The sequence below is a fragment of the Pinus tabuliformis genome, chromosome Q (assembly GCF_031772625.1).
Source record: "Pinus tabuliformis cultivar Carrire ecotype Pingquan chromosome Q, CPIR1, whole genome shotgun sequence".
NCBI classification, from domain to species: Eukaryota; Viridiplantae; Streptophyta; class Pinopsida; order Pinales; family Pinaceae; genus Pinus; species Pinus tabuliformis.
This window is the reverse complement of record NC_142296.1, coordinates 50,196,275-50,214,497: the sequence shown is the minus strand read 5'-3', so window position 1 is coordinate 50,214,497 and position 18,223 is coordinate 50,196,275. Positions and strand designations below refer to the sequence as shown.

At 38.2% G+C, this 18,223-nt stretch overlaps 1 protein-coding gene across 1 annotated transcript in view; it reads right to left on the bottom strand.

Annotated features, from left to right (window-relative positions):
- Positions 1–18,223, bottom strand: part of LOC149218249 (S-adenosyl-L-methionine-dependent methyltransferases superfamily protein) — a 128,485-nt gene that overhangs the window by 27,379 nt on the left and 82,883 nt on the right. The window lies entirely within an intron of this gene.

Sequence of the window (18,223 nt, the reverse complement as noted above, 5' to 3'; positions counted from 1 at the left end):
GGGTTTTTCCAAGGACATTGGTCCAAAAATAATGGTGTCATGTGGTGTGTTTGTTCTTGTTTCTTTTAGTTTTTGATCTGTAATATGTTGAGCATGCACTGGAGTTTATTTTCAGTATTTACTTTGTAAATAACTTGTTAAAGAAAAATAACAAGTCGGTAGGAATAAATCATAAAAAGTGCATGAAGGGTTTCTAAACTAAGTAAACTTAGAAACTTCAACAGATGATGATGATGACGTTGATCCAATACCCAGTGAGGCTCAAACTTATATGGATCTCCTTGATGCTGAAGATCATACTATATGATCATAAGCTTTGTATTTTTGTTGCTATATTTTGGCTATTGGGCATTTTGAATTATGTACTACTTTAGGCTTTTGCCTTTCTAAGTTTTAACTTTTTTCTAGTATGAACATCAATATGATTTGGGTGGCTTTTAGTTTTGGTTTTAACTTTTTATGGTTGTCTCTTGAATGATGAATCATTTAAAATTTCAATTTGGTATGTACATTTAATCTTTACACTATTTAAAAAAATATATATATATATATATTAAATTTTAATTTTTAATATATTATATTATTGTCACTCCCAACTTGACGTTTCCTATAAATTTGGGCAAAGCTTCTAGCCATATCAGATACTATTCCCACATACCCAAAGTACCCACGTACCAGAAACTCGTGCAACATAGCTATCCTCACTTTCAATATTTTTGATATTTGTGTGGGAATTCTTGATATAAAGCATGCCCCTTTATTCGATAGGCAATTGAAATCATTAATGACCCTTAATGAACCATCCTTTCAATAAGTACACTTTGCTCCAAAATGCATGCAAATCATCAATAGTAATTATCATTATTGAGAAGAGGATTTATGGGAAAGTGCAACAGCTAAGCCCCATTTTTTGACAACCATCTTTATCTTGTCAAACAAGTAAACATAAAATGCATCATAAATCACCTCAAGAATAGAAACAATGGAAGGTTGTATAGTGGATGTTGATTTTTCAAGTACAATTTATTTAAGCACTTTATTTCTGAACTTGATAATTACTTCAAATGATGTGAGTATTTATTTAGCATTTTTCAATGTATCATTAAGCAATTACACATTCAAAAATTTAACCATAAAGACAATGAAGTAGTATAGATCACAATGCACAAGAGGGACATAGTGTTTACCTTGGAAAAACCCACTTGGGGGAAAAGCCCAATAACCTTCTTCTTAGAGAAATATTCAATTCAACAAGAGATACATCAAAGTCAATGTTAATGGTCACACTAACCAACAAGATGCTTCCATAAGACAACAACGAAAATGCCAAGTCAAACCTCCTTTTTCTTGTCCACGAGATCCTCCTTGAGTAGCTTGGTCAAGGTCATCAAGATGCTTCAGAATTCTGTCTTCTTCCACAAGTACACCACAAAAAATTCAGGCTTGAACATAGCTTCAATCCACAGACAATTCTAACTTGATAGCAGGCTTCTTTTCCACAAGAATTTGGGCTTCTCCATAGAGTATATTCGGCCCTCTCCACAAAAGATATATTTGGCCTTCTCCGCAAAAGATATATTACAGACCTTCACTTTCTTTCCACGAAGATAATGTCACAAACCTTCGCTTCCTTCCCACAGAGATAATACCTCTTGGTTTGATTCGCAGAGAAAAGTTGCAGATGTCTCCACTTTGCCTTAACTGGCTTCTCTTCTCAATTTCGACCTCCTTTTCTTCTTGTTTCTTCATTTTAGATAAAATCAGATGATGTCTTCTATGTGTATTCGAATTGTGCCTTTGGAAGGAGAATTTGTCTCTAATATATATGCACAGAAAAGGGTTTGAATTGATGCCTCATGGACCTGAACCAACCTAATCAATAGGTAAGCCGACTTGGCATCTTGTGGTGTCCACAATTCAATTTCTTTCTTTAGAAAAAGGCCATGAAGAACATGCCTTATAAAATAATCAAATCAATAATTTTTCTTTTATCACAAGCATGAAGAACATGCTAAATGATTTATCTTTCATCACAAATTTATATTTTATCTTTACAGGTACAAATTGTACATTATGAAAACTGACCATAGCTACAAAATTCAAGACTCCCTCTTAGCTAAGGAGGTATTCATAATGACTATCCAGATGTTCTTTGTTGAAATATTTTCTCAAAGAATAAGGTCTCACAATTCACAACATCAGCATCACCCAGGTCAACACCCTTGACCTATAACAATTATAGCATACACTAAGTACCATTAGACAAGTTAGCACATCTAAACTATGGTATATCATCAATATACACTAGGTAACAGCATCCAAGCTAGCACCCCTAGCCTATGGTACAACATCAATATCAACTAGTCACCATGATCTAGTCAGCGCCTCAACCTCATGGTATATGGACTAGTATAGGTTTGCCATCACCACGGTCAAACCTTAGGGAACATCCACGTTCCAACTTCACAGGGTTGACCAAACCCTTAAAGGACATCTACGTCCCAATTCCACAGGCCTCATTCCAAGCAATTCTCTATTGGCCACACTCTAGGCCATGACATTATATGGGTTTACTTAGCAAGTAACCAAGCCTGATGCTGAATGGCACCCACTCTTATAGAGTGACCGGGCCAAAACACAGAAAAGCATCCACTCTTTCGAGTGACCAGGCCAAAATACAATAAGGTGCCCACTCTTTCAAGTGATCGGGCCAAAAACACTTAAAGGCACCCACTCTTTCGAGTGATTGGGCCAAATGGACCATTCCTCTCAAGAATGTTTGTCCCTCATGCTATCTCACCAACAGTCTGGGCAACGCCCCTATTTTCCACTCATCAACAATCAGGGCCATGCTCCTGTTGTTATTAATAGTCTAAGTTGCGCCCATGTTGATGTCACATCAGTACTCCCCCTCACTAATAGAAGGGTTCTCCACAAGTCCAACCTTGTCTCTGAAGTATACAAACTTTACCCAAGGCAGAGGCTTTGACAGAATATCAGTGATTTTCTCATTAGTATGAATGTATTGGAGCTTTATTGCCCCCTTCTGCCCTACATCATGAATGTAGTGGTACTTGATCTCGATGCACTTCGAACTATTATGAAGCACTGGGTTCTCAAAAAGCTTCACGCAACTTTGATTTTCAGAATATATCTCAATTGACTCCAACACACGATCAAACAGTCCCTCAAGTAGTTTTCAAAGCCACAGTGCTTCACTACTCACCAACCAGGTTGCAATATACTTAGCCTTTGTTTCCTGCACATTCAAGAAATCATAGTCGAACAAAAGCAGCTTCCAGATGTACTCTTCCTATTTTCGACACTCCCATCCCAATTAGAATTAGTATAATCCTGCAATTGTATCTCACCATCTCAAACCATAGTACCAAGCAGATATCTCAACACATAATCATGCCTTTGTTCCACTACAAAGCAAATTTCTAGCCTAATACATCAATGAGCCCATCAACTATTCAGACTCGGAATCTCTCAGATGTTTCCACTGGGAGTAGACATGGACTTAGAGTCCATGCACAAAATCCTTCATATCAAATTTAGCAACCAACTCCCTCTGAAGCTAAGGCAAGAAAAACCTTCACTGCTTCCTCCTTTCAGTCAACACAATTCCCTTTCACATGAGCTATTCTGCTTTCGTCAAAAAGACAAATCATATAGGATCCATCAATCCAAGTGAATCAAATCTAAGGAGCCTATACAAAACCTTATTTTATGCTTACAAGTATGTACCTCACAAGCTTGAGGTAGCTCTTATGTACACTTCTTCTTTCACCAAGGAAGTCAATCTCTACATCCATCTGATGTAGTTTTCAACATAAATCATAAGGATAATAGACTTTTAATAGAAGTGTACCTGACCTCATAGTCTTCTCCCTCTTTGCTTTGTACTTATTGTCATCCAATCATACTTCATCTTGGAAGTCACAACTGACTTCTTTTCAACATAGATCAAGGCATACTTTCATCTTGCTGATTTGTCTACTCCCTCTAAGTCCAAATCTCATCTAATATCTCTGATCATAAATCCCTATTCTTGGGAGACTCCTCTTGTCAAAACCTTGCTTTGTTCTTCCACCTACTGCCAAGGCAGCTTTTAATATGTACATGCAATCCTAACTAGGAGGCCATGGAAGAATAATTACAACCAAGCAAAGAATTTAAAGACAAGAGACTAACTACTAGAAAGATCAACAACAATAGCAATAAGAGAGATATAAAATACTTATCTTCAAGAAGAATGTGAGCTCCCTCTTGGATTTATTGCATCCATCTTGCAAATCAACCTTGTCTGTATGATGTGATTTCTTCTTGCATGAGCTAGATGTGAAAATTCCGTAAACCGGAATCCTATTGCAGCAATTGATATTATTTCTCCTAACTGTTAATTAATTAACAATTTATCTGCTACGACAAATATCAAAATAAATACACTGCAACCTTCACAATTAAAATTCTGCGGAAAAATAAAACGCTGGAAGATGAGAAATGCTAGCATACACACATAAAATTAACACAATTATTTTTGGATAAAAATCCCCGAAAAACCCCAACTTGGGAAAATCGGTGCAGCAACTGAGGGTTTTATTATTATGCAGCAGTGAAAAATTGAGTACAACTGGATGCCAAAATCTGGCAATCCTATAGAGAAAATACTAGCAAAAATCTAGTGAGGAATATCCTCACCCACAAGCAATCCCCGGCCCAACTTGCCTTCAGAAACTCTACCCTTTGACCCTCTGCGCCATCCTCTGCGCTGCTTAGCGCAACCTTCTTGACGTCTAGCCTCTGACTGGTCTCTAATGAAGTCATTTTTCCCTCTGCTGGCTAGAAAGATGCTTCTTCGGCACTCTGGGACTCCTTCCCAACCTTTGGAACTGAAGACGTCTCTCCCTCTCAACAAATCGAACTTGCCTCTAGAAGTTGTTGCATTTCCCCTGCGTCAGCTTCTCTGTGGCTCTTCTGCCTCTCTACAAATGCACTCACTAGATCTGGAATACTTCCTCCAGCCTCACTGTCTCTGCCCCTCACTCACTGCTTCGATCTCTAGCTCTCTTTGGCAACTAACTGTTGCTACTCTGGAAATCGATCTGCCAAGAAATCGAACTGCTCAAGTGTCTCAAGTGATCTCTCCATCACCACATCGACCTCCTCTTATAATCCTTTGTTGGAGCACCAACGGCCAAGATTAAAACATAATCAATGGCTACGATCATCTCTAGATTGATCCATGTGAATTTCTAGATGATTCTCGCCTTGACTTAATTAATATTGATTAATTAACCATATTCCCTAAGTTTAGACATCGAAAATATTTAAAAATTGGTTAATAGTCAATTTTCTAGGCAGAATTTCTAGACATGATTTCTGGGTTTTGGAGATCTCATGTATCCTAGCCTCTCCACCAAATTTTGAGGCTAGAACACATCCAATGCTACAAAAACTAACACTCCCTCTTAGCGAGGAATGTGTTCTAGTGTTGCACACCCTACCACAACACCCTGTATCTGCATCATCTCCTATCACGTTGCTAATCTTTGGCTGTTGCTGCCCACCAACCACTGCGAACTCTGATATACGCTGCATCTATGTTGTTGCTAACGCTGCCATATTGTTGCCAACACTGCAACTCCCTCCCATCTGTTGTTGTTGCAACTGCAACATCTACAACTAAAAAACATCCAAAATACTGAATCAATTGTGTTCAGTATGGTGCATATGTCTCTCGAGTCTCTGACTACTACTAACATCTGCACTGCCACTAAGGAATCTGCATTGTTGCCAACTCTGCACTGAGCCACCTACTCTGCTGTCAACATTGCACTATGCTCCTCAGCAACTGACTGCTACTAGTCTACAACTGTCACCCTCGTTCTAACTACATCCCCTAACACTGATCCATCCTACTACTAAGCACTGTGGTCCCCTGTAGCAAGGTATTGATCCATGAGGTGGACTCCTCAAGGATCCTGCCCAATCTTTGTAGCTCTGTGGAGCTATAGTACCAAATCTCCCCACCTCACTCCTGGAGGTATATCTGCAAACATTGCGAAGTCTTCCTCCAACCTAGAGGACAACCTATTGATCTCTGTTGAAGCTGCCTGTTGGTCCTGCTTCTCCTCCTTATCCTTCTTCCTGAGAGGACACTAGGTACTGTAGTGACCAAGCTCACCACATCTAAAGCATTTAACCTTTGACATGTCCTTCTTTCTCTGCTCCCCCTATCCTTGACTGGGACCCTTTGATGCGAGGGCCACATTCTCCTCCTCCTTCACCATCTTCGATTTGTTGTTGCTGCTGCCACTGATGGAGCTCTTTAGTAGAGCTCGTCTCAACTCCTCCTGCTGCAAATCAGCCCACATTCTATCCCAATCTGGTAGCTTATCTCTGCCTAATATACTTTGGACAAAGACCTGCCACTCCTCTGAGACATTGTTGAGTGCCAATTGCACTAGCTCTGTGGGTTGAGGCGTTGCCCCAACAACTGACAGCTAGTCTTGAACCTCCTAAATCCTGGTAAGGAAGGGGTCTATGCCTTCCCCTTTCTACATCTGGATGAGTCTCAGCTTCTCCTCTAGGTACATCTTTCGTTGCTCGAAAGTATCTTGGTATAACGTGGAGAGAGCATCCCACATCTACTTCGCAGTATCTTTGCCAGCTATATGTGAAACAACATGACCCTGGACTCCATCTAGGATCAATCGTTTCACCTGTGCCATCTCCTTCTTGTGCGCTTTTTCCTGATCTGCATCTTGGGGAACCGCCACTACTGCATCAATATAGGCTTTTAGGCCATATTCATCTAGAAGGAAGGACATCCTTGCCTTCCAAATGACGTAGTTGGAAGCTCCATCCAACCTGTCCTGATCACGAAGCCCAGCAGTGGCCATCTCAACGAACTATCGAAAACTTCCTCTTTCCTTCTGCTCAATTGTTGCTCTGCTATTCGCACTCCCTTCTGGAGTGAGAAGATCTGCTCACAACTACTGTCAATTTGCAAGGAAAATCGAACTTCTTGAGACTAGAAGTTCCCTGAGGAAAATTTTCCCTCTGTGTGTGCTCTTCTCTCTTCCACCCCGATGTTGGCTCTGCTCTAGCATATTGCTGCAAAACCTCTGCGTCCAACTAGAGATCTGCCCAACAAAAAATTTGAGCTGCTCCCTCTACCTCTAGAATCACTTAATCTGGAAGGATCGAATTTTTCTGCCCCTATCAGAAAAATCGATCTCCCTCAAGTAACTCAGCCCCCTGGAAAAAGACTGCACTACCCTTGAGAATTTCGGCCCACTGCCCACACTGAGCGGCGAAAATCCTTCTTTTCACCTCTGAGCTCTCTGGTTGATCAACTAAGCTCTGATACCATGTGAAAATTTCGTAAATCAGAATCATATTGCAGCAACTGATATTATTTCTCCTAATTGTTAATTAATTAACAATTTATTTGTTATGGCAAATATCGAAATAAATACCTTGCAACCTTCACAATTAAAATTTTGTGGAAAAATAAAATGTCGGAAGCTGAGAAATGCTAGCATACACATAAAATTAACACATTTATTTTTGGACAAAAGTCCCGTAAAAACCAAACTTGGGAAAACCGGTGCAGCAACTGAGGGTTTTATTATTATGCAGCAATGAGAAATTTTGTGTACCACTGGATACCGAAATCTGGAAATCCTACGGAAAAAATATTGGCAAAAATCTAGTGAGGAATTTCCTCACCCCACAGGCAATCCCCGGCTTAACTTGCCTTCAGAAACTCGGCCTTCTGACCCTCTGCGTCAGCCTCTGCGCAAACTACTTTACGTCTAGCCTCTAGTTGATCTCTAATGAAGTCGTTATGCCCTCTACTGGTTGGAAAGATGCTTCTTCGGCACTCTGGGACTCCTTCCCGACCTCTGGAACTAAAGAAGTCTCTCCCTCTTAGCAAATCAATCTTGCCTCTAGAAGTTGTTGCGTCAGCTTCTCTGTGGCTCTTCTGCCTCTCTACAAATGTGCTCACTGGATCTGGAATACTTCCTCCAACCTCACTGTCTCTGCCCCTCACTCACTGCTTCGATCTCTAGCTCTCTCCGACAACTGACTGCTGCTACTCTGGAAATCAAACTGCTCAAGTGTTTCAAGTGATCTCTCCATCACCACATCGACCTCCTCTTATAATCCTTGGTTGGGGCACCAACGGTCAAGATTACAACTCAATCAATGGCTAGGATCATCTCTGGATCGATCCATGTGAGTTTCTAGATGATTCTCGCCTTGACTTAATTAATACTAATTAATTAACCATATTCCCTAAGTTTAGACAGGGAATATTTAAAAATTGGTTAATAATCTAATTAAATCATTTCTAGGTTGAATTTCCATAAACGATTTATGGGTTTTGGAGATCTCATGTATTTTGGTTTCTCCACCAAGGCTAGAACACATCTGATGCTACAAAAACTAACACTAGGGTTTCTTCTTTCAGTGGAAACGTCTCATCCTAGGGTTATGCCCATAACCTAGGGTTTCTCTTGTTTAAGTCTTAGGTCTTACAAAGCATAGATATCCAAATGTCTAAACCCTAGAATCAATATATTATTTACACAAGTGATGGTTTTGTCCATAAACCGTAGATCTTTAAGAATCATTCCAATAGATTTTGACATTCGCAAATTCAAATAGAGTCTCAAACCTTCCTAAATGCTACTCTATCAATGAATGCTACTCTATCGAGTCTATCCTTTTAAACATGAAATGGAAATAAAAATTCTCTTTCAAACCTAATATATAAAGTATGATGTTGATTCTAGCTTAATAGAAGAAATTTTTGTCACTTGAGTCTTCAACTTTAGCTTTCTTTGGATGTTCATCAATGTCTGTAGTGGCAGCATGTTGTCTTCCTCTTTTCTTTCTATCATTTGATCTCTCAAGACATTGGTCTCTATAGTGACCAAATTTGTGACAATGGAAACATTGAATTTTTGACATATCTTTCTTTCCTTGAGGATTAGGTCTTCTATCAAAATCCCTTTTCTTCTAAAAGCCAAACTTCTTCCTTCCTCCAGCCTTCTTGAAACAAGTTGCATATGCTTGAGAATCTTCTTCTTCTTGAGATCTTTGATTTCTTTCTCTAGACATGAGTCTTGATTCTTCTTGAGAGCAAGCTACCCATAGTTCTTCAAAACTTGGAGTCTCCTTTCTATTGCTTATACCTTATGCAAATGAATCCCATGACTGAGGTAATCCATTAAGTGCTAACGTCACAAGTTCTTTGTCAGAGACAATTTCATCAATATCTTTCACAAAATATGAAGCCATTGTATCGTTCTTTGTCATTCTAATATCATGAAGCTCATTTCTCAAACTCGTGACTTGGCCAATATTGTTGATGGTATACAAATCAGTTAGGGCATCATACATCTTTGAAGTGTCAAGCTTTGAGATGTATGGGATCAGATGATCTTTAATGAAGTCCAAATAATGCTCATAGCAGTAATGTTATCTTTCTCGCACTTCTTTCCTGCAACATTTGTATGATCAGTGACTTTGCCTTGCACAATTTCCAAAAGATCTTCCCTTGCAAGAATTAGGTCAATTCTTGTCTTCCAAGCTCTATAGTTTGTAGCCCCTTCTAATTTGTTTCCTGATTTCATAGAGGGAGCCATGGAGGAGCCTTGATAGTAGATCCATAGTTCCTTAAAAGTGATCTTCTTCAATGTGATCTCGATGTTGTTTTCTTCACCAAAGCTCTGATACCATGTTGATTTTTCGAATGCGATTTATTTAAGCACTTTATTTCTGAACTTGATAATTACTTCCAACGATGTGAGTATTTATTTAGCACTTTTCAATGTATCATTAAGCAATTACACATTTAAAAATTCAACTATAAAGACAATGAAGCAGTAGAGATCACAATGCACAAGAGAGACACAATGTTTACCCTGGGAAAATCCACCTGGGGGAAAACCCAACAACCTTCTTCTTAGAGAAATATTCAATTCACCAAGAGAGACATCAAAGTCAATGTTAATGGTCACACTAACCAGCAATATGCTTCCACGAGACAACCATGAAAATGCCAAGACAAACCTCCTTTTAAATTTTTCTTGTCCACAAGATCCTCCTTGAGTAGCTCGGTCAAGGTCATCAAGATGCTTCATAATTCAATCTTCTTCCACAGGTACACCACAGAAAAATCAAGCTTGAACACATCTCTAATCCACAAACAAGTATGACTTGATAGCAGGCTTCTTTTCCACAAGAATTTGAGCTTCTCCACAGAGTATATTTGGCCCTCTCTATTGAAACTGTAACTAGGTTTGGTCTTCATAATGTATATTATCATTATAACTTTTGAAAAGATTCAAAAAGAATTTAAGTCAAAAGAAAAATTGTTTTTGTCATTTGGACATTGAAAAGAAAAGAAAATTTGAATTCTTTTAAGTATAATTGTCCCCAAGTTGACCAAGTCGGCCCTCTTGAAGACAAGTCGTCTCAGCTCCTTTTTGGCACCCATTTGGCCTCATTGATGACTATATAAAGAAGGTAGTTGTCCTCTATCGTGAGCACACAAATACACAATACATAACTTGTCCATCTCTACAATCTACAAAGTATACAAAGAAAGAATAAGGCCGAAGTACAAAAGAATAAGAAAAAGATTTGTAACCCATCACTCAAGCAAGAAGAGGAAGGCCGAAGAATAGTTTGAATCTCTGTGATGTCTTCCTGTGGTATCTGAGCTATCTGTGGAACTATATCCTCCCATGGCTATGTGAGTTCTTGAATGCGATATTCCTCTACAATTGATTTCTATGTCACAGGGTTCGCCGAATTTGAACCTTGAGGTTCAAAATTTGGCGAACCCAAAACAAAAAAAAATCAAATTCGTTCAGGTTCGGCGAACCTTGATAGTCGAACCTCAAATTCGAACCTAAACGAATTCGAACCTCAACAAATTCGAACCTGAAGGCGAACCTAAAGATGAACCTGAAGCCGAATTTTATAATTTAAGAATGAAAAAATTAATTAATTAATTAATTAATTAATTAATTAAAAATAAAATAAATAAATAAATAAATAATAAAAAATAAAAAATAAAAATAAAAAAATAAAAAATTGGGGTTCAAGGTTAAAGTTCGGGCAGTTTTTGTTAGTTGTTTTAAGGTTTATGAGAAGAACCATGGGCAACACATGGTTTTCTCTTGTTCCACTTCCCGCCAATTAGTTTCCCGCGTTGGCCACTAGTTTGGCTTTATTTACCATGGTTGTCGATAGATTTTCACAAGCCAACTTCAATCTGAGTGTACTCGCTCTATTGTGCTTAGTGTTGCTGCTGCGTGTTGTATTCTATACAATTTCTAGACGCTGCTTGTCCCCGCCGCTTGGAGCGTGAAATGAATCGTGGTCGTGATTTGTGGCTTGTGATTTCTCCATGATTTTGCAATATAGTTCTATTGTAATTTGTATGTTTAAATTCTGATTATGTTTTAATTATGTGATTTTTTCCGAGATTATAAGTATTTGACATTATACATATTCTTTTCTTTTAAATTTCGGAGATTGAAAATTATGCCATTCCTTTTTGTATTTGCAAACTACAATGGTGTATGTTTACATTTTGATTTAACTAATGTCATTGATAATTAGATGCTATTATGATTAAGTTATTCATGTATGTTTACTAATAAGTATTAAGAATTCTTACTCATATAGCTTTATTGATTGATTTTGATTTTTTATTATTTTATGTCATATATATGTATATATATGTTGAAAAATATGTATAGTCGAATTTAATGTCGAACCTCATACGAACCTCATCGGAAAATTTGAATTCGAATCGAACTTAATCGCTGCCGAACTCGAATTTGAACCCGAACCGTGTGACATAGGTTGATTTCAGTAGCATGTAACATTCTAAAGACAATATTGTGGACAAACATGAGGAGGGCTGCCTTGGCACTTGGGTAATTGGTCTACTGGTCAGTTTGTTTATTACCTGGATTTCTCTCATTGACAAAGATTCTATAAGGAAAGGATTGCTAGGTTTTCCCCTCGTGGATTTTGCCCGGGCCACTGGCCTAATCTTTAGTGTCTCATCTCTTGTGCACTGTGATCTCTACTTTCTTTGTATTTTTTAATGTATAATTGCTTGATGACATAACTAAATGAAGTAAATGCCAAAAGGAATATATATATATATATATATATATCAGTTATAAGTAATATCATGATCAGAAATTCTAAGTTTACAAACGATTTTCAACATGGTATCAGTGCTAAGGTGAAGGAAGAAGCACTAAGATCACACTCCAAAATGAAGATTGAATTCATCAACTGAAGAAGTCTGTTTTATAAGGATATCCCTGTTCATAATGCCAAGTTTCATTAATCAACATGATTCAATTATTAAAATCTTACATCCAAAGAGAAGACATAAGCCCTAGTCCGAAATTCTCAAAGGCCTCTGTCCCAATTTCAGGAGGCAGAAAAGATCTCATAAGCTAGTTAAGGATTACTTCAGAGGGCTGGATCATCAAGGAACAGTTTCAAGAAATCCACTGAAGTTTGAGTACATTACAAGTCAACAAGAAGGACAGTATTCATTGATTTCTCATGGTATATATGGCTTCATCAAGAAAGCTATCCATAGAACATCTAAAGGATTTGTGCCAGCATATAAGTCATTCAAATATTCTTGTGTCAAAAATGTTTATCTTCCTGAAGTTGAATTGAATTAAGACTTGGTATAGACCTGTGCAAGAGATACTCTAATAAATATATCACATCTGAAAACTGAGATTTTGAAGGCATGACGATTCTACACTTGTTAGTACATTTGTTGTTATATCTAGTTACAAGGGCTATTAAACAATGTGAAACTTCTGAGCTTACAAAAAAGAAGAGGCCCTATTGGAGACCTGTAGAAGCCCGACTTGAGCATTGACTTGACAGCTATAGCATCAAATTCATCTCTTTGGAATAGAAGTAAACAAGTCCGAGCTCCAATCCTAGTTGCTTTAGCTAAGGAAAAGTTACCTCTGTTATGCATCCAATTTCATCTCAGTTTTGGGCAGTGAAACGTTGAATGAGAAGTGGCCTAGAAGAGGCATGTTTCATCTCTGTTTTGTGTGGAGAACAAGGCCGAGATACCTCTGCTGTTGAAGGAGGACAGAGGGTCCTATACTGCTGGTAAAGAAGGACCAGAAATCCTGTTAAGGTGCAGGAAGGAGGCCTGAGTAGCCTCACCGTACAGCAAAGGCATGGAGGAGCTTCTATCTGATGATACAGGGCTGCTACACGTGGGAGATGTCACCACAGGCCTGGACCAAGGTCTGAAAAGTATTTTGACAGCTGGTCGAGACAAGATAGCACGAAGACATAGTGAAAAAGAAGGACAAGGAAGGTTAAACTATTATCCCTCACTCTCTGCAATACAAGAGGTACGTATAATTCTTTGCTCTTATATTTCAAGTTAGGCTAGTAATTTAGTACATATCTAAAGAATTAGGCTAGTAATTTAGTACAGATCTAAAGTATAAGTGCATTTCAAAAGTCCTCTTAAAACCAAGGAATCCTAAGTTCATCAAGTCAAGATGATCTCAAAGATCTGTACACTTAGAAGGATGCATCATTTACATTACATAGAATTCTAGATCTACTATGTTATTAGGAATTACATGAAGACCTCATCAATCACATTGCTAGATCTACTGTGGAGGAATCACATTTAGATATTGTTGACAGTTGATGTAGTATGAGGATCTGTAAAGATACATTGTACAAGAGGTGGTATCCTCTGTCTTGAGGATAAAAACATAATCAAAATTAATAGATGCTGCCCTCATGAGTTTTCAGAACCCTGCATATGAAGACTAAGTTCTTGCGATCAAAGTCAAACAATCAGTAAACGAAACATCAATAAACTCCATCTCATGTATAAAAGGCTTGTCAATGGTATTTCTAGGGTTTGTAGCTAACACATCAGTATATGTGTACAACTTGCAATCTGAAGACTTCAGATATTGAAGCATCTAGGGTTTGTAAACCCTGGCAAAGTTTGAACTAAGAAAACTCTAGGGACAAAACCTTAGGACTAATCGTTTCAGCTAAAACAAGAAGCCCTAGCTCTTGGGAATGACAGAAATGACATCATGCTGATGTGAAGACAAGGATGGTGAAAATTATAAAACAGTCCAAGATTAAGAGAGGGCTGACTTTTCTCAAAAAAAGATAAGTACTCTACATCTCCTTTCCTTGATTACTACTGTTGCTATTGTCTTTGGATAGTCTCTTGTCTATGTACTTTGCTAAATTGTATTTGTTCTTCCATAGCCTCCTAATAAAGTTTGCAGGTCAATGATAAGAGCTACCTAAGCTTTGATAGTAGATGAAAGAATTTGAAGAACGTAGTAAAGCAAGAGGACGTTCCTGAATACAGGAGGAGCAAGCAGTTTGAAATATGCATTTATTGAGAGGTCAAGATATATAATGCACTAGATGGCAGCATGAAAGCAAGAAGGTTCTCCCAGTAAGAGGGAGAGGATCATGATAAGACGTTTGTCTCAGTTGGAAGAGTTACCCATGGATTTTGAGAGCACCTCATGATTGAAGAAGACCTCGTATCTAGAGATTGATTGATTAAGAGCAAGAATGATCTTAATGATTTGTTTTCTGACGATAGAAGGACTCTTGAGTCAGAGGAAAAGATGTTGCCTTCAGAGGGAGCCAGAAGCAGAACTTGACATGAAGAATCTTGGATTGATACACTACTACTTGAGACTTAAGGATGGCAGTGTTGATGATGAAAGTACTATTGGCGGTTATTTCTACATAGGATTTGCTATGGTTTCTTGGAAAAGCATGAAGCAAAATTCTGTTGCACTAATCACTAAGGAGGCAGAAGATATCAAAGTTTGTGCATTTAAGCAGTTTGGCTCTGTAAAATATTTGATGGACTTTTTGATGACATACTGAATTCGATCATGATACTTTGTTGTATAAAGATTGTCAGAGAACCTTGTTTTCATAGAAAATCGAAGCACATTATGATTAGAAATGTGAGGCAAAATAGGAGCCAAAAAACTACAACAAATATCCATGGATAAACAGGTAGTTGATGTAAGGGAAGCATGAGTACTTCCGAGACAAGCTTGGGCTTGTGGATTACTCCTCCCAGGTTGAGAGGGAGTGAGGATGGACACCTAGTTCTCCATGTGTCATGTATTGTGGCTAGGACTAACTGCCCTAAGTCAAGTACATGGACACGGATAGGGAGAATGGTGGATTGGATAAGCATTTTCGACAGACATTCTTGAGCCATTTACTGTGGCTAGGACTAACCGCCTTAAGTCAAGTACATTGACCCAACGGACGAATGGTCCAGAGGACTAACATTTCCTTGTGACAAGTAGGAAATGGTCCTATGGAGCACATACTCTGGTGAACCTAGGTGGAGCATGTGCCTCAAAGAGGCAGTGTGGTGTCCTATTGAATGCCTCACAACATTGCGCTTTGATCTCGTGGAGAGATAGAACTTACTTGTCAAGGCCTTGGTAATTTGACAATGTTGATTATGATGATGTCATCATCAATGATGCTTATCAATCTAGACCTTTTCCTATATGAATATTTCAACTTGAGAATATCCCGATGAGTCATTATGAATACCTCCCTAGTTAAGAGGGAGTGTTGAAATTGTAACTAGGTTCAGTCTTCATAATGTATATTATCATTATAATTTTTTTAAAGAGTCAAAAGAGAAATTGTTTTTGTCAATTGGACATTGAAAAGAAAAGAAAAATTGAATTTTTTAAAGTATAATTGTCCCCACATTGACCAAGTCGGCCTTCCTGAAGAAAAGTCGACGCAACTCCTTTTTGGCACCCATTCGGCCTCATTGATGACTATATAAAGTAGGCATTCGTCCTCCCTCATGAGCACACAAATACACATTACATAACTTGTCCATCTTTGCAATCTACAAAGTATACAAAGAATGAAGAGGGTCGAAGTACAGAAGGTTACGAAAAAAATTTATATGCCATCACTCAAGCAAGAAGAGAAGGCCGAAGAATAATTTGAGTCTCTGTGATGTCTTCCTATGGTATTCAAGCTTACTGTCACAAAATACTTCTGTGGTATCCGAGCTTATTGTGGCACCATACTCCCGTGGTATCTGAACTTCCTATGGCACTGTACTTCTATGGTATCCGAGTTATATGTGGAAGTATATCCTCTTGTGGCTATGTGAGTACCTGAAGGCTATATTCCTCTACAGTTGTGCGAGTTTCTGAGACACTTTATTTTAGTAGCATGTGACATTCTAAGGACAATATTGTGGATAAACATGAGGAGGGTTGACTTGGCACTTGAGTAATTGGTCTACTGGTCAGTTTGTTTATGCCTCGGATTTCTCTCGTTGACAAAGATTCTATAAGGAAAGGATTGTTTGGTTTTCCCCTCGTGGGTTTTGCCCTAGCCACTAGCCTAATCTCTAGTGTGTCTTGTCTCTTATGCATTATGATCTCTACTTTCTTTATATTTTTGAATGTATAATTGCTTGATGACATAACTAAATAAACTAAATTGCAAAAGGAATATATATAACAGTCACAAGTAAATATCATGATCAGAAATTCTAAGTTTACAAATGAATTTCAACACTCTCCACAGAAGATATATTTGGCCCTGTCCATACAAGATATATTTGGCCTTCTTCGTAGAAGATATATGACAGACCTTTGCTTGCGTTCACAGAGATATGCCACAGATCTTCTCTTGCTTCTATAGAGATATATTACAGACCTTCCCTTTCTTTCCATAGTGATAATGTCACAAACATTTGCTTCCTTTCCACGGAGATAATACCTCAGAAACTCGACTTGATTCACAGAGAAAAGTTGCAGATGTCTCGAATTTGTCTTGATTGGCTTCTCTTCTCAATTTTGGCCTCCTTGTCTTCTTGTTTCTTCGCTTTAGATCAAATCAGATGATGTCTTCTATGTGTGTTCAAATTGTGCCTTTGGAAGGAGATTTTGTCTCTTATATATATGCACAGGAAGGGCTCTGAATTAGTGCCTCATGGGGTTGATCTGACCTCATCAATAGGTAGGCTGACCTAGCATCTTGTGGTGTCCAAAATTCAATTTCTTTCTTTTGAAAATGCCCATGAAGAACATGTCTTATAAAATAATCAAATCAACAAATTTTCTTTTATCACAAGCATGAAGAACATGCTAAATAATTTTTTTTCATCACAAATTTATATTTTATCTTTACAAGTACAAATTGTATATTATGAAGGCCGACCATAGCTACAAAATTCAACAATGGAAAGGTGCTAACAATAGGATAGTCAATGTAGGGAGGATGCGAAACACCTAGTCATACAAGATGTGGAAGTAGGAGTTATGCAAAGAAATGGTTTATGCAAAGAAATTGTTTATGATGAGTTCACCACATGGGAGGTAATGAATGATGAGTTCTTCGCATGGGAGGTAATGAATAAACTAAGTGTTTGGTTGATGCAGTATAACATAAGGATAAGTTTTGTGGGGTCCTCTATGTGGAATGCGGAGAATAGACTAAATGCAATATGTGGAGTGGAAATTCATTACAAGGGTTCTTCGCATGGAACAAAAGGGAACTCAAGAAAATGAAGTGTTGGATGTGTGTGTAATTGTTTTATGGAGCAAGGCAAAAGAGTGGAACGATATGTAAGCAAAATGTCGAGGAGGGTGAAACAAGAACAAAAGAAGAGTTCCCTCCACATATGTGGAGTGGAAACTCAATACAAGGGTTCTTTGCCTGGAACAAAAGGAAACTCAAGAAAATGACTAAGTGTTGGATGACTGTGTAATTATTTTATGGAGCAAGGCAAAAGAGTGGAACGATATGTAAGCAAAATATCGAGAACAGTGAAGCAAGAACAAAAGAAGAGTTCCCTCCACATATGCATATAAAGATTGAAACCCAAAAAGGTATCGACAACTATGTAAATGTTGGTAGCTCAAGTGATAAACACAAACTGTCAGAATCAGACAAAGTTGTTACTGGAAGGTTGAATTGGCATGTCCTCAAGAGGTTTAGGGGTGTGGGAATTATGTGTTGAAGTCTGTAGCTTGGGCAAGTACTCTTTCACAGGCCTAAGTGTCTAGGCATGCAGAATTTTCCCATGAGATCTCCTTAGGATACTTGCTCTAGGTTGAGCAAGTTG